Below are 25,028 nucleotides of genomic sequence, written 5' to 3'. Positions count from 1 at the left end.
CTAGGTCATATTTTTCTAACTACTGATCCTTCCTCTTTGTTTTCAACCTTTGCATTCCAATCACCAGTAATCAATACATCTTGATTGCTTGTTTGATCAATTTCTGACTGAAGAATTTCATCATCACTGACTTTGGTGGTTGGTGCATAAATTTTAATAATAGTGGTATTAACTGGTCTTCCTTGGTGGCATATGGATATTACCCTATCAGAAACAGCATTATACTTGAAGATAGATCTTAAAATGTTCTTTTTGATGATGTTGGCTACATCACTCCTCTTCAATTTGGTATTCCCAGCATACTCAACCATATGACTATCAGATTCAAAATGGCCAATACCAGTCTATTTCACCTCACTGATGCCTAGGATATTGATATTTATGCATCCCATTTCATTTTTGATAACCTAAATTATTCCTAGATCTGTACTTTATCCATTCCATGTTCTGATTATTAATGGATTTTTACAGCCATTTCTCTTCATTTTGAGTTGTGTCTTATCAGCATATGAAGGTCCCAAAAGCTTATTTCATTTGCATCATCATGTTCAACTCTACTTTGAGGAGGCAACTTTTCAATGGTCATATTTTGAGTGCCATCCAACCTGAGGGACTCATCTTCTGGTACTACATTTAACAGCACGTGTCTTAAGAGTAGACACATGTTAACTCAGGTGATGAGCAATATACAAGAAAGGGGAGACCAATATAAAAGAGAGAAAGGTTGGTAGAAGAATGATGAAGACAAGTGAAGACAAAGGAATGTATGCAAGGTCTATAGAGGACTTACGTAAATAGTGTTATTACACAAGCTTGCGACAACTTTGGTAGACAGATACATGGACTGATAAGGTCTGGAATGAAGAGTAGGAGCATACCCACTATTATATAGAGGTTTAAACGAGGATATTTTTACATGGGTATTTACCTTTGCTGCAAACTCCACTGTGAATGTTAGGAAGTATGCAGTGGACAAAATGATGAAAATATCTTAGATTTTATCAAACATCTTAAGGTAATGAGTTGTTAGTCCTAAGGGTTCAGGGTCATAATTTCAGGGAATACCATGGTCCATGGGCATTACATAGTCCACAAAAACGATGGTCTACATCCTACTTTCGTGAGTAGCAACTGGGATCTAGAAAGCTCATGAGCAGTCATTTAACATGTAACTATTTGTCTCTTCATGTGCAAAAGAAAGAAGAGTGATGAGAATTGAAGATGCTTGCAATCAATTAGTCCAGTGGAATAATGGCGTATATGTACATCAGTCTCCACAACTCTGAGACTAGAAAATCAAGATGATGCCCGGCTACTGCTACCAACTGCTGTAAAAGGGATCATAGTAGGAGGTCCTGGATAGAGTGGGAGAAAATGTGGAACAAAACTCAAGATTATTTTTTAAAAAGACCCAGTTTACTGATCAGAAAGATCACCCGTTAGGTCTGGAAAGGAACTCACCCATATGGCCCAATATTCAGACAAGCAGTAAATACGTGAATACAGAGGACAACAACACTAGTAATGCATGCTCACCATGGAATGATCAATCATTCAAAATTAAAAGGATAACAGTTACCTAAGGACAAAGTTGAAAAGAGATGGAAAGGTGGATGGAATGAAAACAGGAACCACAGGGAGGAAGTGGGATAACTGTTGTTACATGGAGGGGATTGAAATCAATGAGATGAAACAAAGTGTATCATTTGTTAAATGTGAACCGTCACTCAAAAGTAAAAATTAAAAAAAGACTTCAACCAATTGTCAAATTTGCGTTTAATTAAAAATGCTTATGTCATTTCACTTTTGAAAAAATTGTTTAAATCATTTATGGTAAACATGTTTTATTTTTACATAAGAAAGATTGATTTGTTTAACATAATAGGTAATATATTAATTTGGATATTGTCTCTGTCCTCTCATATCACTCCAGTACTCTTGGGGTACCAACTTTCAACTGCCAGTATTCACACATGTTTCTGCACCCCAAACTTTTCCCTTCAAACGATGGAAGGCCAATATGCTCCTCCACACCCTACACAGTAGCCCAGAAGTGCTGATAGATTAACACCCAAGCTCAGCAATGCTAAATTCAGTTCCATTGAACTTCCGGTGGTTTTATTCTGAGTCCTGTTTCATACCATTTTTCAGAGTTTCTTCATGGGATTAACTCCAGTTATTAATTAATGAAGTGAGTGCAATAATATACATTCTTAGCCACCTTCTCTTCTCTATCTATTTGTCCCACTGCCCTAGACATCTCAAATAAACTACTCACTCTTAAGTCCTTATCTTAAGATCTGCCTTTAGTAGAAACCCATACTAAGATATACAATATACACATATAATACAAATACAATAATGAAAGTAATAAACATGAAACTTTCAAAAGTGAGTCAAAATGATTCAGGGCAATGAATATCTTTGTCATTGTATACTCTTTCTTCATTTTATTTTTATTTTAATTATAAGTATAAAGAAATTCTGTATCTATTTATTAATATGCTATTTATTCTAATTTTAAAATTTTATAAATGATATCCAGAAACATAATTAGACTTGTTCAAATAGTTAACAATAACTAAGATTTGGACCAAGGTGGCACAATGGTTAAATTGTTAATTGAAAGATTGGAGGTTTAAATCACCCAGATGCTCTACAGGTAAAACACTTGGAGATTTGTTCCTGTAAAAATCATAGCCTTGAAATCCCTATGGGGCAGCTCTACTCCATCACATGTGGTTGCTGGAGTCAAAATTGATTCAACAGGACTTAACAACAAAGATTAAGACCAAAGTTAGTTTTCTGAATTCTAGCTCAGTTACTTTCAAAGTACCTCTTCATTCCAGATCTCCTTTCAAGTTACTTCCAAATTACCTCTTCATTCCAGATCTCCTTTCAACCTCTTTTCTCCTCCAGATTCCTGGTAAAGAGTGACTTAAGGTTGACAGTTAAAAGGCAGGGGGCAAGGAAAGGGTGATTAGAGACAAAAGCATAGGTAGAGACTAGAAAGATAAAGATCTCAATAGTTTCATCATGATTTGACATGATTCATTGATTTCTGCTAAAGGGAAATGGGTGAGTCTGGTGGACTAGTGGAAACATTTATGCAATCAGTAGCAAGTCTGGACAGGATTAACGAAGTACAGCCATCCATGCCTGACCAGTTTCTGTTCTAGTTTAAGATTTAGTCACAGTCCTTGCCACAAGTCCTCTTCCTCTTTTGGTCCACTGGTTCATAGCTCTGTAGTCAGGCATGGGGTGGGGGTTGTTGTTGTTAGGTGTTATCAATTTGGTACTGACTCATAGCGACCTTATGCACAACACAACAAAAGGCTGCCCAGTCCTGGGCCAACCTCATAATTGTTGCCACACTTGAACCCATTGATGCTGCCGCTTTGCCAATCCATCTCACTGGGAATCTTCCTCATATTCTCTGACCCTCCACATTACCAAACATGATATCTTCTCCAGCAACTGGTCCCTCCTGACAATATGTCTGAAGTATGAGAGACGAAGTTTGGCCATCCTGGCCTCCAAGGAGCACTCTGACTGCACTTCTTCCAACACAGATCTGTTGGTTCTTTTGGTAGCCCATGGCACTTTCAATATTCTCTTCCAACACCATAACTCAAATTCATCAATTCTTTTATGGTCTTCCTTATTCATTGTCTAGCTTTCACATGCATATGAAGTTATTGAAAATACTATGGCTTGGGTCAGGTGCCCCTTAGACCTCAAGCTGGCATCTTTGTTCTTCAAAACTTTAAAAAGGGGTGGAGTGGGGGAGTCTTAAAACTTTCAGATATTTAAAAATAAGATTCAAAGGACAGATGATTCTTTCACAATCCTAAAGTTTTTCCAAGGCTAGACTCTCCAGAAGCAATTGAAAATTTAGGATGTAAAATTTAGGATGTAAAAACAAAGTCATAGCCTTTGGTTAGTGTTTCCAAAGAACTAAGAAAGGCTAAAACTTATGATGGTGCATTAGTAAACTGTTGGGTGTATTTGATAGTCCACTTTAGTCTAATTTATTGTCTTCACAAAAGAACATAGAAAGAAACAAAAAATGAAACCACTATTTATCCTATGGCACTTAAGGTCAAACAAGTAACATAAGCTCACATATAGAAGAGTAGTACATAATGATAGTCATCTTTTATGCCTTGTTATATTTTGTTACCTGTCAAAATCTTCTTTTTTTAAAGTTTTTATTGCTATTTGAATGATAGTTTACATGGGAGAATTCAGTTTTACACTCATCCTATCGTATTTCGTTTCACTGAAATGATTACAATCCCCTCCATGCATCATTATTCAACAGTATTTGTTAAAATACTCAGGAATATATAATCATTTAAACAACCAAAGGGCTCACTCTGCAAGTCTGCCTCTTGCCTGGCAGCACACAGTCTTTCTCTTTCCATGAATCTAGAGTCCTCAGTTGCTCTATCTCTCCATATGCTCATCTCTGCCCCCATCTATGGTGTTGCTGATTCTCTGGATAGGGTCACATATTCTGCTCATGTTCTTCTCCCTTGATGGTTCTAGCATACTCTGTTCCTAAAGTGTAAGGTTAACTACACTCCCCTTTTTGTTACAAAACTTCTACTTTTACAGTTGTGCCAATCGCAATTAGTTATGATAGCAACTAAAAATAAAATTGCATAGTATAAGTATAGAAGAAGTGATTCCTTCCAATTGGAGAGTTGAGTGAGGCAAGCTTATTGCAAGATTCAACATTTGAGTTCAACTTAGGAATTTCCACAAATGAGGATGTAGAAGGACAGTATAGGATGAAGCAGGAACATCAGGTAAGGCACAAAAAAAACCAGAAACAAAACTCACCAATATAAAGGCAATTCCAACTCATGGCAACCCCGTGTATATCATAGGAGAACTGTCGCATGGGATTTTCTAGGCTATAGTCTTAATGAACGCAGATTGTGAGACCTTTTCTCCATGACATTGCTGGCTAAGTGTGAACTGTCACCTGTATGTTAGTAATCAAGTGCAAACTGATTGTGTCACCCAGAGACTCCTAGATAAGGCACAGGAGAATGAAAAACACCAATCATGGAATATCTCAAATGGCATTAGGCTTTCTCTGATGGGTCCAGGACAAGGGAAGGCTAACATGTGTATGGTGGAAAATTCATTCATAGGATGGCTCCCATCCGTGAGCTATTATGTGTTTTGAATAATTCACTATTATTTGCTTTGTTTTCTTCAGAAGAAAAATAGAAACAAAACTGTTAATAAATTGGTGTATAACTTGGGACAAACAGCTCTGTGTTGCAGAGTCTGAGCACATTTTCCTCCAAATCCACATTCAGTGATATCAAATTGGTAGTTTTACCTCTGTGAATTTTGTCAATCAGATCAGACAGAGCATAAGCACTTAAAAACATTAGTCAGAAAAAAATATATATCTAGAGCAACATAGATAACATACTGTACCAAAACTATTGCTAACAAAGGGTTCTTTACCCAACAAAGTAGTCATTCAAAAACAAAGGGGAAATCAATACACTCCCAAACAAACAGACCCTCTGGGATTTTGCTATTACCAGACCAGATTTTCAAGTATTACCTAAGGGAGTACTTCAAATGGAAAGGCAAGAGCATTAAGAAATAAGTCCAAAAATAAAAAAGAAAGAACAAAGTAAACTTTTAAAGTATAGATCACATAATGATATTAATGGAGATGCACCAACTAAAAAATGGGAGGGAGGAGCCTATCAGGAATAGATTTATTATGCTAAGGCTGTATGTTAAAATTGCTCATGTGGTAAATGTTGTTGTAAAGTTGTATAATGTAACATAATGTAAAACCACTAAGAAACCACCAAGAAGAAACAATTAGAAGATAATAAAAAGGTTCATCACAAGAAAACATCCAAATACAAACAAAAGAGAAAAATCAGAATAAAAAACAAAGACTAAAATGAGTAAGGTAATAATAACCTTAAGTGTAAAACCTACCTGGGCAAAGGACAGAGTGGCAGAATGGATGAGACAAAACATGATCAATCCATTTAAAAGAGACTTAGATATGAAGGCATAAACTGAAACTAAAAGGAAGGGAAAAATATTCCAATAAAAAAGAGTTATTAAGTGCCAGTGAGTCAGTTCTGATTCATAATGACCCTGTTTAAGGCTTCCAAGGAGCAGCTCGTGAGTTTAAACTACTGACCTTGCAACTCAAATGACCTTGCAATTGAGTGCTTATCGAAGTAGAGATAGTTATACTGACATCAGATAAAGTAACTTTAACTCAAAATCCATTACAAGAGATGTAGAAGGACATTGTTGTTGTTAAATGCAGTTGAGTCGATTCCGACCCATAGTGACCCTGTATAGGGTTTCCAAGGGGCAGCTGGTGAGCTTGAACCACCAACCTTGCAGTTCAAATGACTTTGCAGTCTGATGCATTAACCCACAGTGCCACACCAGGACTCCAGACATTACTGAGTAATAAAAAGAGCAAGTCAGCGAGAAGACAAATGTATGAATATGCACCTAAGAGCAAAGTACCAAAATACACAAAGCAAATACCAATACGAGAGGGAAATAGGCACTTCCACAATAATAATGGAGTCCTGGTGTGGTGCTGTAGGATAAGCCCTGGACCTGGACTGCAAGGTGAGTTTGAATTCACCAGCCACTCTTTGGAAACCCTATTCATGGTCGCTGTGAGTTGGAACAGACTAGATGGCACTTAACCACAACAATAATAGTAGGGGTCTTCAAAAAAGAACAAGGCAGGAGGCTTCTCACTCCCCAATATCAAAACATACAATAATCAAAACAACCTGGTATTGGTTCAACAATAGACACATAGACCAGTGAAACAGAACTGAGAACCCAGAACTAAACTCAGTCATCTATGAACAATTAATTTTCAACACCAAATCAAAGTCAATTCAGTGGGGAAGGAAGTCTCTAAAAAATTATGCTGGCAAACTGGATATAAACCTAAAGAAAAAAATAAACCAAAAAAACCCCCAGCAGTACCTATACCTTACAAGATATTTACTTGTGCTTTATTGACTCTATAAAGACATTTAACTATGTGAATCATAATAAACCATAGGTAACATTTCAAAGAATAGGTATTCGAAAACACTTCATTGTGCTCATGAGGAAACTGTGCTCATGAACTAGAGGCAGTCATACAAAAACAGAACAAGGGGATACTGAATGATTAAAAATCAGGAAAGCTATATACAAGGGTTGTATTCTTTTACCATACTTATGCAATCTGTGTGCTGAGCAAATAATCAGAGAAGTTGGATTATATGAAGAAGAGCATGGCATTCTAATAGAAGAAACTGGATTGTATGAAAAAGTATGTGACATAAGAACTTATCAACAATGTGTGATATTTGGACAACACAACCTTGCTTGTTGAAAGTGAAGAGGACTTGAAGTAGTTACTGACAAAGATTAAAGACCATAGCCTTCAATATGGACTGCACCTCATGTAAAGAAAATGAAAATTCTCACAACTGGACCAACAAATAATATGATAAATGGAAAAAAGATTGAAGTTGTCAAAGGCTTCAACTTGCTTGGATCCACAATCAATACTCATGGAAGTATCAGTTAAGAAATCAAAGTTTTACATTACCTATTACATTAGAAAAATCTGCTGCAAAACACCACTTTAAAGTGTTCAAGAGCAAAATTTGAGAACTAAAGTATGCTTGATTCTAGCCATGAAATTTTCATTTGCCTCATATGCATGGGAAACATGGACAATGAATGGAAGACCACAGAAGAACTGATGCATTTGAATTATGTATTCAGTATTCAGTAAGTGAATTTGTATTAACACTACTAAAATGGTACTCTTAAAAAAAACACACACACACACACAAGAAACATATAACAACAAATGCTGATAATGTGGGGAAATTGAAATCCTTATGAGTTGCTGATGAGGCCATAAAATGGTATTATCACTATGGAAAACCTTATCTAAAAATTGGAAATAGAACTACAATAATATCCAGCAATTCCCTTCCTAGGTATACGCCCTTGTGTTTTTTGCTATTAAGTGCTGTTGAGTCAGTTTCGTCTCATAGTGACCCTGTATAGGGCTTCAGGGAGTGGTTGGTGGGTTTGAACATCTGACCTTACGGTAACGTATCTTACAGCACCACTTCAAGACTCCACACTAAAAGGTTGTTTATTTTTTCACATGCTCATGTTCTCTCACTTTTTTGAGTACATTCCCTCTCCTTATGAGAGAAAACAGGCAGGACTTGGAAAACTGGGGAAGATCCTTTAAGGCAAAACTGTGGAGTACTCAAAATGTATGTGTCAAGGAAGTGGACAGACATAACATAGTCCACAAAGACAATTTTCTTCATCCTACTTTGCTGAGTAGTATCTGGGATCTTTAAAGCCATCTAAAGAGTCCTGGTGTGGCACTGTGAGTTAATGAGCCAGACTGCAAAACTTTTTGAACTGCAAAATCAGCAGTTCAAGCACACCAGCCATTCCTTGGAAACCCTATACAGGGTTGCTATGCTATGGGCCGGAACTGACTAGATGGCACTTAACAACAACAACAACAAGGTGCAATTAATGTGCAACTGGTAGTGTTGTTGTTGTTTGTTGTTTAGTGCCGTCGAGTCGGTTCCGACCCATAGCGACCCTGTACAGGGTTTCCTGGTAGTGTAGTGGTTATGAATCAGGCTGTGAACCACAAGGTCAGCATTTGAAACTACCAGCTCTTCTGTGGAAGAAAGATGATGCTTTCTGCTCCTGTAAAGATTTACAGCCTCGGAAACCCTGTACAAGGTCACTATGAGTTGGAACTGACTCCATAGCACATAATCACCACCACCACCAAGGTGTAACTATTGGTCTTTCGACGTATAGAAGAAAGAAGAGTGATGAGAATTGAAGATGATGGGAATCACCTAGTCCAGCAGACTAATGGATTAACATGTGGTCATCAGTTGCTATGACTCTGAGACTAGAAGAACCAGTGGCGTCCTGGTACCACTACCAACTGCTCTGAAAAGAAACACATTAGAAGGTGCCTGTAGATAGAGTGCCAGAAAATGTGGAACAAAACTCTAAATTTTTTTTTTTTTTTTTAAAGACCAAGCTTAATGGTCAGAAGGAGACTGGAGGAAACTGAGACTGTGGCCCTCTCCCACCCTTCTGGAAAGGAACTCACCCTCATGGCACCAGTAGCAGATAAGTATAGAGTGGGGACAACAGCACCAGTAAGGTATGTTCACCATGGAATGGTCAATCATTCAAAATCAATAGGGCAAAATTTACCTAAGGACAAAGTTGATAAGGGATGGAAGGAGGTCAGTGGAATGGAAATAGGAACCACATAGAGAAAGTGGGATTGCAATGGAGGGAATTGTAATCATTGAGATGAAACAAAGTGTGTAAGTTGTTGGATGTAAAACTGATCATCTTGTCTGTAAACCTTCACTCAATTCACATTACAAAGTAAAAAAAAACAAAAAAACAAAAAAACACTGGCCACAAGGGAAAGGCAGGCTAGCCTGGGATAGGAGTGGAGGATGTTTCCAGCTAATCTCTTCTTCCAACAGCTAGCTCTCCACTCCCAATAAAATATTGTTCACATATCCTAAAGGCTCCTGACTTAAACTGTTTCTAAACAATCTCTGAGATTGAATGTGAATTTAGTCTGTTGTTGTGAGGTGCCATTGAGTCAGTACTGACCATAGCGACCTTATGCACAGCAGAACAAAACACTGCCCGATCCTAGGCCAACCTCACTACTGTTGCCACGCTTGAGTCCATTGATGCTGCCACTTGGCCAATCCATCTCATTGGGGGTCTTCCTCTTTTTCTCTGACCCTCCACCTTACCAAACACGATATATTTCTCCAGTGACTGCTCCCTCCTGACAATATGTCTGAAGTATGAGAGACAAAGTTTGGCCATCTTGGCCTCCAAGGAGCGCTCTGGTTGCACTTCTTTCAAAACGGATCTATTGGTTCTTTTGGCAGCCCATGGCACTTTCAATATTCCCCTCCAACACCATAACTCAAAAGCATCGATTCTTCTACAGTCTTCCTTATTCACTGTCCAGCTTTTTTTTTTTTTTGGTTTATTTTGTGTTTGCATGTTATTAGTAAAAGCTTCTTTGTTTTGACTATGCTGCCTTTTGATTCTGTTACGACTGTTACTGTAGCATTCCCTCCAACCCCACTCTGGCCTAAACAATAAGGTAATGTCAGACACCTCAAAGAAGGGCAGAAAGACAGTGCAGGTTTAATGTACACATATGCAAAATATATATGTACACCCAGTGTGGTCATGGTAAGGAAGGGTATCTTGGGACAGGCAGAAAGCTGGGGTCACTCACTGTAGTGAATTGGTTAGGAGACATCCACAAGCCCAAGGAGCCAGGATATTGGAGGAGAGCGGGTTTCCATATTCCCTCCTGGGTTGAATTGTTTGGGGATCAGTGGAAAGGAAAGATAGTTAACGTCTTCCATTCTTTTGGGCCTGATGGTGTTCTAGACCAGGGAAAGAGGGAAAATTGCCTGCAATAACCACTTTGGGACTCTGTAGGTAAGGAGAGGATGGATTGGGGCTAAAACTTAAGGATCTTATTCCTCAACTTCCCCAGGTGCAGGGTCAGTATATGCAACAGTTCGCGTTAAGAATAAAGGCATGGAAAAGGCAATCCTTCTCTCTACCCTCATTTCCATCTCCAGCTCAATGGAGCACAGGTGGTTGTGGGGGTTAGTGGGAGTGGGGTGGGGCATATATAATGGGTGCTCTCTGAGGTTAGATCTTTGGAGCCAGAAAAGGGTTCAGTGGTCTTCTTTCATTAGATTCTTGGTTCATACTCATCTTCAGTTCGTGAGAGGGGATCAAGAAAGGGACCTGCTAGTACCACAGAGACCTAAAAACAATGGCGTGAACATTCATATACAAGCCTGTAGTCACAGCTACTTTATTCACAATAACAAATTAATGGAAACAACTGAAGATATCCATCAGTGGATGATGGACAAGCACACTGTAGTAGTACATGTATACAATAGAATACTATACAACCATAAAGATCACAAATGAATCCGTGAAGCACAAATGAACCTGGAGGGCATAACACTAAGTGAAATAAGTCAAGATTATAAAGACAAATATTGCATGAGCATGCTTTAATAAAAAGTCAAGAATAGATACAGAGAAACCAGTGTTCATCGGGGATTACTAGAAAGGAGGGTGGGGAAAGAAAGTATGCTTTATATAGTAGAGAATGGTTTATTTTTGGTGATGGGAAAAGTGGCACCAAATGTGCATGTAGTAACCACAGCGCAACCAAAGTTGTAACAAGCATGTGAGCATATATGGATGAGTATTGGCAAAATGGTATATGGGTAGACACAGAAGCATACATAGGTGAGAAAAGATAAAAGTAGCTATACCTAACCAAAGCCAATTGACATCAAGGTGTTTCCAATTTAAGTTGACCCTATATTAGGTTTATAAAACTAAATCTTTATAGAAGAAAACAACCTGTTCTTTCTTCTAACAGCAGCTGGTGGGTTTTAACTACTGATCTATCAGTTAGCAGCCAACACCTAACCCGAATTGCCACCAGGGTTACATTGTTGTTAAATACCATTGAGTATAGGGATTCTGAAGAGTGGCTGGTGGGTTTGAACCACCGACCTTATGGTTCGATTTGTTGTTGTTGTTATTAGGTGCCATTGAGTTGATACCGACTCATAGCGACCCTCTGTACAACAGAACGAAACACTGCCCAGTCCTGGGCCAACCTTATAATTGTTGCCACGCTTGAGCGCATTGATGCTGACACTTTACCAATCCATCTCACTGGGGGTCTTCCTCTTTTTCTCTGACCCTCCATCTTACCACACATTCTATCCTTCTCCAATGACTGGTCCCTCCTGACAGTATGTCCGATGTATGAGAGACAAAGTTTGGCCATCCTGGCCTCCAAGGAGCACTCTGGCTGCATTTCTTCCAACACTGATCTGTTGGTTCTTTTGGCAGTCCATGACACTTTCAATATTCTCCTCTAACACCATAATTCAAATGCATCAATTCTTCTATGGTCTTCTTTATTCACTTTCGCATGCATATGAGGTTATTGAAAATGCCATGGCTTGGGTCAGGCGCACCTTAGTCCTCAAGCTGACATCTTTGCTCTTCAACACTTTAAAAAGGTCTTGTGCAGCAGATTTGCCTAATGCAATATGTTATTTGATTTCTTGACTGCTGCTTCCATGAGTGTTGATCCAAGAAGAATGAAGTCCTTGACAACTTCAATCTTTTCTCCGTTGATAAGAATGTTGTTGGTTAGTAGACCAGAGCTTATCCTAAAGCACCACAACAATACCAGAGCTATATGCATCTAAAAATATAGAATGTGGTGCAGGCACATATATTCATTGAAGACTTAATTGAGTACCTTCCAACATTGGTTTTCTGTGATTGAAGGTTTAAAACCATAGTTCCATGGTATAACACAGCCAGTTGGCATAACATAGTGGGAAAACAACAAAAAATCAGAATCCTAGTGAAGTGAGTAGCAATTGGGGTCTTAAAAGCTAGCAAGTGGTCACCTAACATTCAGTTACGGGTCTCTACTCACTAGAAGCAGAAGAATATAAAGGCAACCAAAACTGCAGAGAAAAAACAAGTGTACATGAGCCATAACTTCATTTACTCTGAGACTAGAACAGAAGATGGTGTCTGGCTACCACCACTGACTGATATTACAGTAACAATGGTTGGTCCCAGATAGAATGGGAGAAAAAAGTAAGAAGCAGAACTCAGTCTTATTTAAAAGGAAAAAAGTAAGACTGACTGGAAATGCAGAGAACAGAGCACCCCACTGAGACTAGTGCCCTAAGGCACTCTTTAAATCTAGAATTGAGACTATCCCCTAGATCATCTTGTAGCAAAATAATGACAGACTGGCACACAAAATAAAGATAAGGAGCTCTGGTAGTGTAGTGGTTATGAACCAGGTTGTGAACCGCAAGGTCAGCAGTTCGAAGCTACCAGCTGTTCCACAGGAGAAAGTGGAGGTTTTCTGCTCCTTTAAAGATTTACAGCCTCAGAAATGCTGTGCAGGGTTGCTATGAGTCAGAACCGACTCCACGGCACTTAATAACAACACCCATAGATAAATGCCCTAATTAAAAACCATCAGTAAGAGATCAAAACACCAATAATTTCTCAAAAACAAAGATAAGAAGACAAGGAGGCAGGAAGTCATAGTACTGAAAGCTAAACAAAGAACACAAAGAGAATGTTGACACATTGTGATAAATGTTACTAATGTCACTGGGCAATTTGTGGTGATGTTGTCAAACAGGAGCCTCACTTGTTTTGTAAACTTTCATCAAAAACTCAGTAAAATACTATCTGAAATAAAGAAAAAGAATTTTCAGTTCTTTGGAAGAGAACTGAAACATTGTAAGATATGGAACAGAAATCTGTTCAGGCTTGAGAAATATTTACTTAAGAATAATAGATTGAGAAGAATCCTGGAAAAGAGAAAGAAGAGGAGTGACTCTGAAACAGAAGAATGTCTGTAATAAATTAACCTATCAATGATAAAAGGCAAAGGTGTAGATGAAACAGAAATAATAGTCCTCAACTGCAGAATCTTCTTCAAAGCTGTCTACATTTATTGAACAATTATATGCTAAGAAGCGTACTTACTACAGATTTTCATGAATTACCTAATTTAAATCTCACAAATACCATGTGAAACAAATACTACTACTATCATTATTTGACATATGAGAAAAGTAAGGCTTAAAGTGCTTATGCAACTTGTACAAAATGGAATTGGTGTAGCATAGACTCAGACTAAAGTTTTGATTAAGTTCACATTCTCAGAAACTAACTTGAAATTATTTAAGAGATCATGTAATTGTAACAAATTGAACTCTCACACTCCTCCATAGCTTTATTTCCTGATTTGTGGCATTTCTATGCTTACTAATAAATAATATAGAAGAAAAGTACAAAACACAAAAAGGAACTAATAGCTTTGTTTTCAATTTTCAGTTCCAATTAAAAATAAATGTAAAACTTGATAACGAGAGGCTCAAATAAAACAAGATTTTAGAACTTTAATTATCTAACACATATTTTTCTAATGTGCACAGCTCTAATTAAAAGTTGTTGGGATTTTTATCTGCTACCTTATTTACTATAGTGATCAGAAAATGATGTCTTTGTATTTCCCAACTAATTCAGCTTAACTCTCAATATTAAGAAACGCTAAATTAAAAAATAATAAAAACATATCTTAAAAAGTCATCTATGCCAAGAAATTTAGGAGACAGCTACATGGCCAACCAATTTTAAAAGATCCAGATATGTGGGCATTCCAAAGAGAGATGACCAAACACAATCCGGAAATCATCAAACAATATCATTAATGTCACATACACCTAAACTTTTGCTGCAGATAATTTAAAAATGGCTGCAACAGTACATTGACAGGGATGTGCCTGAAATTGAAGCTGGATTCAGAAGAGGACATGGAACTAGTGATGTCATAGTTAACATCAGATGGATCTTGGCTGAAAGCAGAGAATATCAGGAAGATGTTTTAATAATCCAAGAAGCTGGATTATATGAAGAAAAACGTAGCATCAGGAAGGAGGAAGACTCGTTAAATATATGCAATATGCAGATGGTACAACCTTTCTTCCTTGAAGCAAAGAGGACTTAAAATACTTACTGATGAAGACTAGAGACTGTAGCCTTAAGCACGGATTGCACCTCAGTGTAAAGAAAATAGAATTCCTCACAACAAGACCAGTATATAGCATTCTGATAAATAGAGAAAAGATTGAAATCAGAGACTTCATTTTTCTTGAATCCACTCTCAACACAGAAGCTGCAGTCAAGAAATCAAATAATGTATTGTGTTAGGCAAATCTGCAGCCCGAAACCTCTTTAAAAGTTTTCAAGAGCAAAGATGTAAATTTGAAGACTAAGGTGCACCAGACCCAAGCCATGATATTTTCAATTGCATGTGAAAGTTGTTCAACGAATAAGGAAGACCATAGATGCATTTGAGTTATGACATTGGAGAAGAATATTAAAAGTACGATGGACAGACAAATCTGTTACGAGAAGTACAACCAGAATGCACTTTAGAAGTTAGGATAGCAAAACTTCATTTCTCATACTTGGAACATGTTTATCAGGAGAGATGAATCCCTCAAGAAGGATATCATGCTTGTTAAGGTCAGCGAGAAAGAGGAAGACCCAGAATGAGAGCGATTGACACAGTGGCAGCAGCAATGGGCTGAAATGTAACAACTGTGAAAATGGCACAGGACAGGGCAGTGTTTCGTTCGGTTATATGTAAGATCACTGTGAGTCGGTACCAAGTTGATGACACCTAGCAACAACAATAAACAAAAACTGTAAGGAATTAAGGGAAAGAAATGTCAGTCTTATTAAGGAATTAAGGGAAAGAGTTGTCAGTTAGTTGAGTGATGAGATCTGATGTTCTAAACTTTTAATATAAGAAATTTTTCTTGAAATCTTAATGCAATCCAAAATTATGTAATTATGTAATAGGATTTCTCTTAATGCAAGTGCTTTGCAATAGGTTAATAAATGAAAGGTGGTAGACTGAACCCACCAAATAGCACCACAAAAGTAAAACCCTGGCAATCTACTTCCATAAAGATCTCAGCCAAGAAAACCCTATGGAGTAGTTTTACACTATGGTGCACATGGACTCACCATGAGTCAAGGAGTGACTCAGCAGTAACTAACAATAACAACACAATGTTTATTAGATAGTTATAAAACGGAAGTGTCTTATAATCTTTCCTCCTTTATGGCCCACATTTTGGTCTCTAGGTATGTACAAGACAAGACTGAGTTATAACAAAATCAGGTAAAACTTCTGTACCTTTCCCATGTGATAGGCACTATTGTAAGGGTTGTACTTATATTAACTAATCTGATACTTATATTAAGTTGTACTTATATTAACTAACATTTCTGTAAGTTAAATGTTTTTATTATTCTCATTTTACAGTTGCAAAAACTGAAACATGCTAAGTAGCTTGACCATGGTTTCACTGTTATTAAGCAGAGGAGCAGGACTTCAAACTCAGGATACATGCTCTTAACCTCACACAAAAGAGCCTTTTAGTGATGAGTTGCTGGGCCTGGGGGCTCAGGACCACAGTCTCAGGGGACACCATGGTCAATTGACTACAGCTAATTACTACCTTCTTGCCATCAGGAAGGCAACTTCTTTATATTATTTCTCTTCTATTTGCTGCCAAGTCCATTCTACTTTTTTGAGTAATTTAAACTGCCACTGAGATCTGGGAGGTATGAAATTCAATCCTGATCCTATGATAGATTTTTCAGCTGGGATCTCTAATGTATTTTACACCTGCTTACTTCCCTTTGAATTCAAGGAGAGTCACGACTTGATTCTTTAGAGATTCTGAAGCAATGAATTGCAAGGGCTTTTAGTAATTATGAGCTTGGGAAGTATATAAATTGCAAATTTTTAACCTTTTAAGACAATTAAATCCAACAACTTTCTTTACAAAATAGAAAAAGTCAATCCTAATCTAAAACGATGTTTAAAGAGAAGAAGAAAGTAGGAGGACTCATATTTCCTGATTCAAAAATATACTTTACAGATACAATAATCCAAACAGCTGGCTACCGGTATAACAGTAGACATATACACCAATGGAATAAAACTGAGAATTCAGAAGCCCGCAGATCTATGATCAACTGATTTTTGACAAGAGTGCTAAATCCATTTGATGAGGGGAAAGTTTCTTTAATAAATGGCATTGGAAAACTTGAATTTATACATGCAAAGGAGTGGAATAGGATCAATGCCTCATGCCATAAACAAAAACAAACTCAAAAAGGATTAAGAATCTACAAGTACAAACTAAAACCACAAAATTCTTAGAAAAACAAGAAGAGATGATGCTGTCAGGTGTAGATTTCAACAATGGATTTTTATGGGCCTCACAAAATTAAAAGATTTTGTTCATCAAAAGACTTTACCAAAAAAGTGGGGGGAAAACAAGATACTACTGGGATAATACTTTCGACACTATACAAAATGACAAGAATTTAATAACTGAAATACATAATAAATTTCAACAACTTTACAAAAGTCAAATAGACCCAGTATTAACATGGGCAAAGAACTTGAAAAGACATCTCACCAAAGAGGTTATTCTCATAGTTACCAAACACATGAAGAAATGCCCATGTCATTAGCTGTTAGAGAGCCATAAATCAAAATGACAATGAGATAGCACTTCATTCCAACATAGATGGCTAAGATTGTTGTTGTTGTTGTTGTTGTTGTTGTTAGGTGCCATTAAGTCATTACCAACTCATAGCGACTCTATGCACAGTAGAATAATACACTGCCCAGTCCTGGGCCCACTTCACAATTGTTGCCACACTTGAGCCCATTGATGCTGCCACTTTGCCAATCCATCTTGCTGGGAGTCTTCCTCTTTTTCTCTGACCCTCCATCTTACCAAACATAATATCCTTCTCCAGCGACTGGTCTCTCCTGACAATATGTCCAAATATGAGAGATGAAGTTTGGCCATCCTGACCTCCAAGGAGCACTCTACAATCTTCCATATTCATTGTCCAGATTTTTCATGCATATGAAAGTATTGACAATACCATGACTTGGGTCAGGTGCACCTTAGTCCTCAAGCTGACATCTTTGTTCTTCAACACTTTAAAAATTCTTGTGCAGCAGATTTGCCTAATGCAATACTTCGTTTGATTTCTTTGCTGCTGCTTCCATGAGTATTGATATTTGATCCTCGAAGAATGAAGTCCTTGACAACTTCAATCATTTTTCCGTTGATAAGAATGTTGTTTATTGGTCCAGTGGTGAGGATTTTTGTTTTCTTTACATTGAGATGCATTCCATACCAAAGGCTGTGCTCTTTGATCTTCATCAGTAAATATTTTAAGTCCTCTTCACTTTCAGTAAGCAAGGTTGTATCATCTGCATATCGCAGGTTTTTAATGAGTCTTCCTCCAATCCTGATGCCACATTTTTCATTATATAACCCAGCTTAGATAAAAAACAAAAACAGAAATTAGCAAATGCTGGTGAGGCTGTGGAGACATTGGAATCTTTATCAAATGCTTGTGGAAATTAACAGTGGTATAACCACTGTGGAAAGCAGTGTGGCGGATCTTCAAAGAACTGAAAAGAGCCAGTGTCTAAATTGCTTATCCCTGTCAACCCAGGATTTCTGTTGTAGCACTGTAGGATCAACATTAAACTGCTAACTCACCAGCTGCTTCTCGTAAACTGTATACAGACACTTGCACTAGACCACAAGGTCAGTCATTCAAACCCACCAGATGCTCCTCAGAAATCCTATACTGGATCTCTCTGGGTCAGAACTGACTTGATGGAACCTAATAACAACAATGAGCCAGAACCAACTCGATGGCACTTAACAACAACATCAACCCCATACACTAAGGAGACAAGCATATTTCTTGACATGAAGAATCTGCTATTCCAGTTGGAATTTTGAGCAACGACATTCCTACATAAAAGTCCAGTTCATTAAATTGTAGCAAATTACAATTGCTCACAGTATGAAACATCTTTATCTTCATCTAGTTGGGTCCTGGTTAGCTCAGCCCTAACCATCCAAGCAAGATCAAATGGGTGCCAACTGCAAGTTTTAGAGTTCACACACATCTTCCTGAACTTCAGACTAGCTCTCCCCTTCACTCTCAGTCTCATGAAGTGGCTGGCTTACAAGTTTTAATGAGTGTGCTTAGTTTCAGAATGAGGGAGGTAAGGTAGACTCCCCACTGAATAATTTTCCTCTTTTTCAAATGGATCTGGTAAAAGAGGGTGGAGGTTGATGCTGATAGGATTTTATGATTCAATTTTCAGTAATTGCTTAAAGGATTAATTGTGATTGTCAAAACTGTAATTGTAGAAGATGTGTAACTAAAAAGGGGGAGTAGTTAATCTTTTATTTCAGGAACAGATGATCCCAGGATCATCAAGGAAGAGCATTAGTGGAGCATGAGATTCCTACCTAGAAAAGTGGCAACAGTAGAGATGGTGGCATGGAGAGACAGAACAGCTGCTGGCCATAGACCCATGGACTGAGGAAGGCTGTGTGCCTTCAGGCAGGAGGCTGGGTTTATAGAATTTGTCCTTTGGACTTTTAAATGGGTATATGTATTTTTGGTTCATTTTGTTCCGTATGTGTGCACCAAATATTTTTGCTTTGTTAATTTGTGAACTATAAGATGTAAATGGGGAAACCACAGGGAGCAAGTAGGGTAACTTGTTGTAGGGAGGGTATTGTAATTATTGAGATGAAACAAAGTGTATATAAAAGGTATGATTTGTTGACTGTAAAGCTTATGATCATGTCTGAAAACCTTCATAGAATTCACAATAAAAAGTTTTAATAAAACAAAAACGAAAAACTAGAAATAGACCTATCCAGAAATTGCACTCCTACGTATAGGTTTGGAAGCAGAAACTCAGAGACTTGTACAAACCAATATTAACAAATATTTTATTGGCAGGAAGTTTTGAAGTGAAATGAAGGCAGATTTCTTAACTTCCAGTGCCCGGCTTTTTGCACCACAACAATGGTGCTCAAGTTGAAGGCCCAGTCTGGCATCACCAGCATCATTTGAGAACTTCTCAGAAATGCTACTTCTCAGGTACCAACCCCCAGACCTGCTAAATCAGAAACTCTGGACTTGGTGCCCTAAAAAGTATTTTAGCAAGCTCTCCAACTGGTTTTTGGTTGGCTCAAGCATAGACACTCAAGTACTCATCTCACCTACATGTAGAAACTATTGAGTTATTATATGCTTTTCTATGTATATTCTCAACAATATCAAAGTAAATAAAATGTAAGGAAAAAAGAAAGAAAAAGAATTAAAGACTATTAGCAAAAATAAGTAAATGCTTGTAAGCATCAAATAAAGAATTTAGCTTTAGTATTGGTATTTAAATTATTTAGATCATTTACCATTGCTAAGTAAGTTTTATGAAGCCAAGTTTGGTTAAAGCACTTGACTGCTAACTGATCCATCAGCACTTCTATCCCAACAGCCACTCTGAAAGGGAAAGATGTGGCAGTCTGCTTCAGTAAAGACTGATAGTCTTGGAAACACTATGAGGCAGTTTTACTTTGTTGTACGGGGTTGCTATGACTCAGAATCTAATTGACGGCAGTAGGTTTGGTTTTGGTTTGGCCTTAAGTAAGTTTCAAAAAAGCTAAAATTGAATAAATCATAATGATAAATCTCTGGTGCCTTTGTAAAACCTAATTAGACCAGCCATGGGCCTATCTTACTGAGACTTTGCATTTTTCAAATATAGTTTTCACAGAAGAGAATGGTATACTAAATAAACTTGATCAATCAAGTGGCCATTATAAAGCAAATTATTATAAAAATGGAAGACACTTTTGTCTCATTTGCTGAAACATATGACTTATGTGTATTATAAATTCTTAAGCTTATATTTATAAATTCTTTTTGATTGAATACTGTCACTATTATCAAGTGGGAGATGTTCCAGAACAGGTTAGAATCACTTTAACTTCCAAACTCTTAGTTATGAAATAGCACAAAATTAACAAAAAATGATCATATAGTGATTATTTCATTGAAAACTGACAGAACATTCTAGATCTCAGCTGCTTTTATACATTTTTTAAATGAAAATGTACTGTTGCTCTTAAGTGCAGTCGAGTCTGCTCAGACTCATAGTGACCCTGAATAGGATTGTCAAGGTTGTTGTTGTTGTTGTTGTTGTTATGTGCCATGGAGTCTGTTCTGACTTGTAGTGACCCTTCACAGTGTTTACAAGGCTGTAAATCTTAACGGGAGCAGAAAGTCTCATCCTTCTCCTGCGGAACAGCTGGTAGTTTCAAACTGCTGACTGTGAGTTTAGCAGCCTGATTCGTAACCACTATGCTACCAGAGCTCCTTAGGAGTGACTAGTAAATTTGAATGACCGACTTTGCTTTTAGCATTACATTTTTATCCTATAGAGCAATAGCATGAAAATGTAGCAATCAAGAAATCAATTGACACATTACTTTGGACAAATTTGTTGCAAAATGTCTTTAAAATATTCCAAAGCAAAGGTGTTAGTTTGCGAATTAAGGAGTGTCTGACTAAAGCCATGGTATTTTCAATCACCTCATTTGCATGTGGAATTTGGATTTTGAATATGGAAGGTCAAAGAATAACTGTGGTGGTGGTGTGTCATGGAGTTGGTTCCGACTCATAGCAACCCTGTATAGGGATTCTGAGGCTGTAAATCTTTACGGGAGCAGAAAGCCTCTTCTTTCTCCCACAGAATGGCTGGTAGTTTCGAAGTGCTGACATTAAGGTTAGCAGACTGGTTGTAACCACTATGCTCCTAGAGCTCCTTAAAGAAGAACTGGTGCCTAGAATTTATGGTGTTGGTAAAAAATATTAAATCTCTCATGGACCTGCACACATGTTTGCCAGTTTGTTGTACTGTGGTGGTTTACATGTTACTGCGATGCTGGAAGCTATGTCACTATTATTTTAAGTGTCGTTAGTGTCACCCATGACAGACAGGTTTCAGCAGAGCTTGCAGACTAAAACAGATAAGAAAGAATGAAAGTCAGACTACTTACGGATGTTTAGCCACTGAAAAACTTAAAAATACAACTGAAAATTGTTAGATAAGCACCATAAGATGAAAACACTATGAATAGTAGCAAAACATTACTGGATATAGTGCCAGAATATGAGCCCCTCAGGCTGGAAAGCACTCAATATACAACTGAGGAAAAGCTGCCTCTTCAAAGTGCAGTGGACTTTAATGACAGAAATGAAGAAAAGCTTTTTGGGAATTTCATTTGCTAATGGGACACAACTCAAAATGAGAAGAAATTGCTACATACATAGATTAAGAATCAGAACATGGAATGTACAAAGTATGAATCCAGAAAATTACAGGTTGTCAAAAGTTAAATGGAATAAATAGCAATATCCTATACATTGTTGTTGTTAAGTGCCATCAAGTCGGTTCCAACCCATAGCGACCCTGAATAGGGTTTCTGAGGCTGTAAATCTTTATGGGAGCAGAAAGCCTCCTCTTTCTCCCGCAGAGCAGCTGGTAGTTTCGAACTTCTGACCTTGCAATTCGTAGCCTGATTCATAACCACTATGCTACCGGAGCTAGTGAACTAAAATGGATTGGTTGGCCATTTTGACTCCAACAATCTAATGGTTTACTATGCTAGGAATGGCAAATTGAAGAGGAACAGCATCTCATTGAATGTAAAAAGAACATTTCAAGATCTCTCCTAAAGTATTTTGCTGTCTGTGATAGGAGAATACCATATGCCTACAAGCAAGACCAATTAATATCACTATTATTCAAATTTACATACTGTGATGATGACGTTGAAGAATTCTACCAAATTCTTCATTCTGAAATTGAATGAAGAGTCACTAATAATTATTGGTGATTGGAATGTGAAGTTTGGAAACAAAGAGAAAGGACAAGCAGATAGAAAATAAGACCTTCATGACAGAAATTATGCTGGAAACTACATGGTAGAATTTTTCAAGATCACTGACTTATTCATTGCCAATATCTTGTTTTAAAAAAACATAAAAACTAACTATACACATAGACCTCATAAGATGGAATACATAGGAATCAAATTGACATCTGTGGAAAAAGACAGTGGAAAAGTTTTAATATCATCAACCTAAACAAGGCCAAAGGTAGACTATGGAACAGACAATCAATTGCTCATATGCAAGTCGAGTCTGAAGCTGAAGTAATTTAAAACAAATCCACGATAGCCAAAATATGACCTTGAATATATCTCAACTTAATTTAGGGACTATATAAAGAATAGGTTTGATGTTTTAGACACTAATGACTGAAATTCAGAGGAGTTGTGGGATGACATCCAAAATATTGTAGAGGAAGAAACAAAATGGGCATTAAAAAGACAGGAAAATAACTAACTGCGACTGTCACAATTGTAAAGGTAGAAGTTTTGTAACAAAAAAAAGAGGAGTGATTAATCTTACAGTCCAGAAACAAAGGACCCTAGGACCATCAAGAGAGGAACACACAAATAGAATGTGGGACCTTATCCAGAGAAGCAGCAGCACCAGAGATGGAGGTAGAGATGGGGGCATGGAGGACTCTAGATTCATCAACTAAGAAGAGAAGGACTAAGAACTGGTGGCCAGGAGCAGACTTGCAGAATGTGCCCTTTGGAGATGTAATTTATTATATATGCCTGAGTGGGTTTTTTTGTTTGTGTGTTTTTTAAAAAAAGCTAAAGTGTATAAAGAGAAATACTTTTAACTGATGGTATATAGAGGGGATTATAATCAATGTAATGAAACAAGTTATATGAATTGTTGAATGTGAAACTGATGATGTGCCCTGTAAACTTTCACTCAATCCACAATAAAAACCTTAAATTAAAAAAAAAAAGACAGGAAAGAAAGCAAAGACCAAGATGGATGTCAGAAGAGACTCTGAAACTGCTCTTGATCATAGAGAAGCTAAAGCAAATGGAAAAACAAAAACAAAAACTGATGAAGTCAAGAGAGTGTTATAATAAATGTGCAATGCAAAGACCTGCAGTTAGAAAACCAAAGGGAAAAACACATTCAGCATTTCTCAAGTAGAAATAACTGAAGTGAAAATTCACACCTCTACTTGAAAATTTGAAAGAGTCTATGGGAAAAATATGATGCAGAAAGTATCAAAAGAAGAAGGACGTAATACATAGAGTACCAAAAATAAGTGGCTGATATTCAACCATTCATGAGGTACCATATGGTCAAGAGCCAGTGGAAAAAGTCTAAGCAGCATTGGAGAAAAACAAGGATCCAGGAATTGCTAGAATACAAATTGAAATCTTTCAACAAATTGATGAAGCTCTGGGAGGGCTCATGCATCTATGCCAAGAAATTTGGAAGGCAGTTTACTGCCCAACTAAATGGAGAAGATGCATATTTGTGCCCATTCCAAAGAGAGGTGACCTGAGTAATATAGGAATCATGGAACAATATCATTAATAACATATGAAGTAAAATTTTGCTGAAGTTAAGTAAAAAATGGTTGCAGCTATACATTGACATTGAATTGTCACAATTTCAAGCCAGATACAGAAGAGGCTGCAGAACTAGGGATACAATTGCTCAAGTTAGATGAATCTTGGTTAGAAGGAGAAAAATGTTTACTTATGCTTTATTGACTATGCAAAGATCTTTGACTGCATGGATCATGACAAACTGTGAATAATATTGTGAAGAATGGGTATTCCAGAACACTTATTTGTGCTCATGAGGAATCTGTATATAAATCAATACATAGAGACAGTTATCAGAACAGAACAAAGGGATACTAAAGGATTTAAAATCAGGAAAAGTATATGCCAAGGTTGTATTCTTTTACCATACTTAAATCAATCTGTACACTGAGCAAATTATCCGAGGCTTATATGAAGAAGAAATACATCAAGATTGGAGGAAGACACATTATCAACCTGTGATGTGCAGATGATACAACCCTGCATGCTGAAAGCACAGAGGATTTAAATTCTTACTGATGAAGATCAAAGACTGCAGCCTTCAGTATGGATTGTACCTCAATGTAAAACAAACAACAATCAAACAAACAAAAAACCCTCAAAACTTGACTAATAAATAACATCATGATAAATGGAGAAAATGTTGATGCAGCCCAATGTTGCAGATCGTGCAGAGGTTCGAGGCCCTATAGGCCGGAGTGTAACAGATCTAGCCACTTGGCAGTTAATAGCAAATTGTTTTTCATCTTAGTGTTCAGTTATATTTATTTAATTCCAAACATGAGCCCTGGATGTCCACAGAGAAATGCAATATTCCCCTAAATTTCTAAGGTCAAGATTTTCCCCCTAGAACCAAGGCAGTAAAACTTCCTCAGAGGA

This window comes from Chrysochloris asiatica, unplaced genomic scaffold (assembly GCF_000296735.1).
Source record: "Chrysochloris asiatica unplaced genomic scaffold, ChrAsi1.0 scaffold00113, whole genome shotgun sequence".
Taxonomy (NCBI): Eukaryota; Metazoa; Chordata; class Mammalia; order Afrosoricida; family Chrysochloridae; genus Chrysochloris; species Chrysochloris asiatica.
This window is presented reverse-complemented; position numbering follows the sequence as displayed.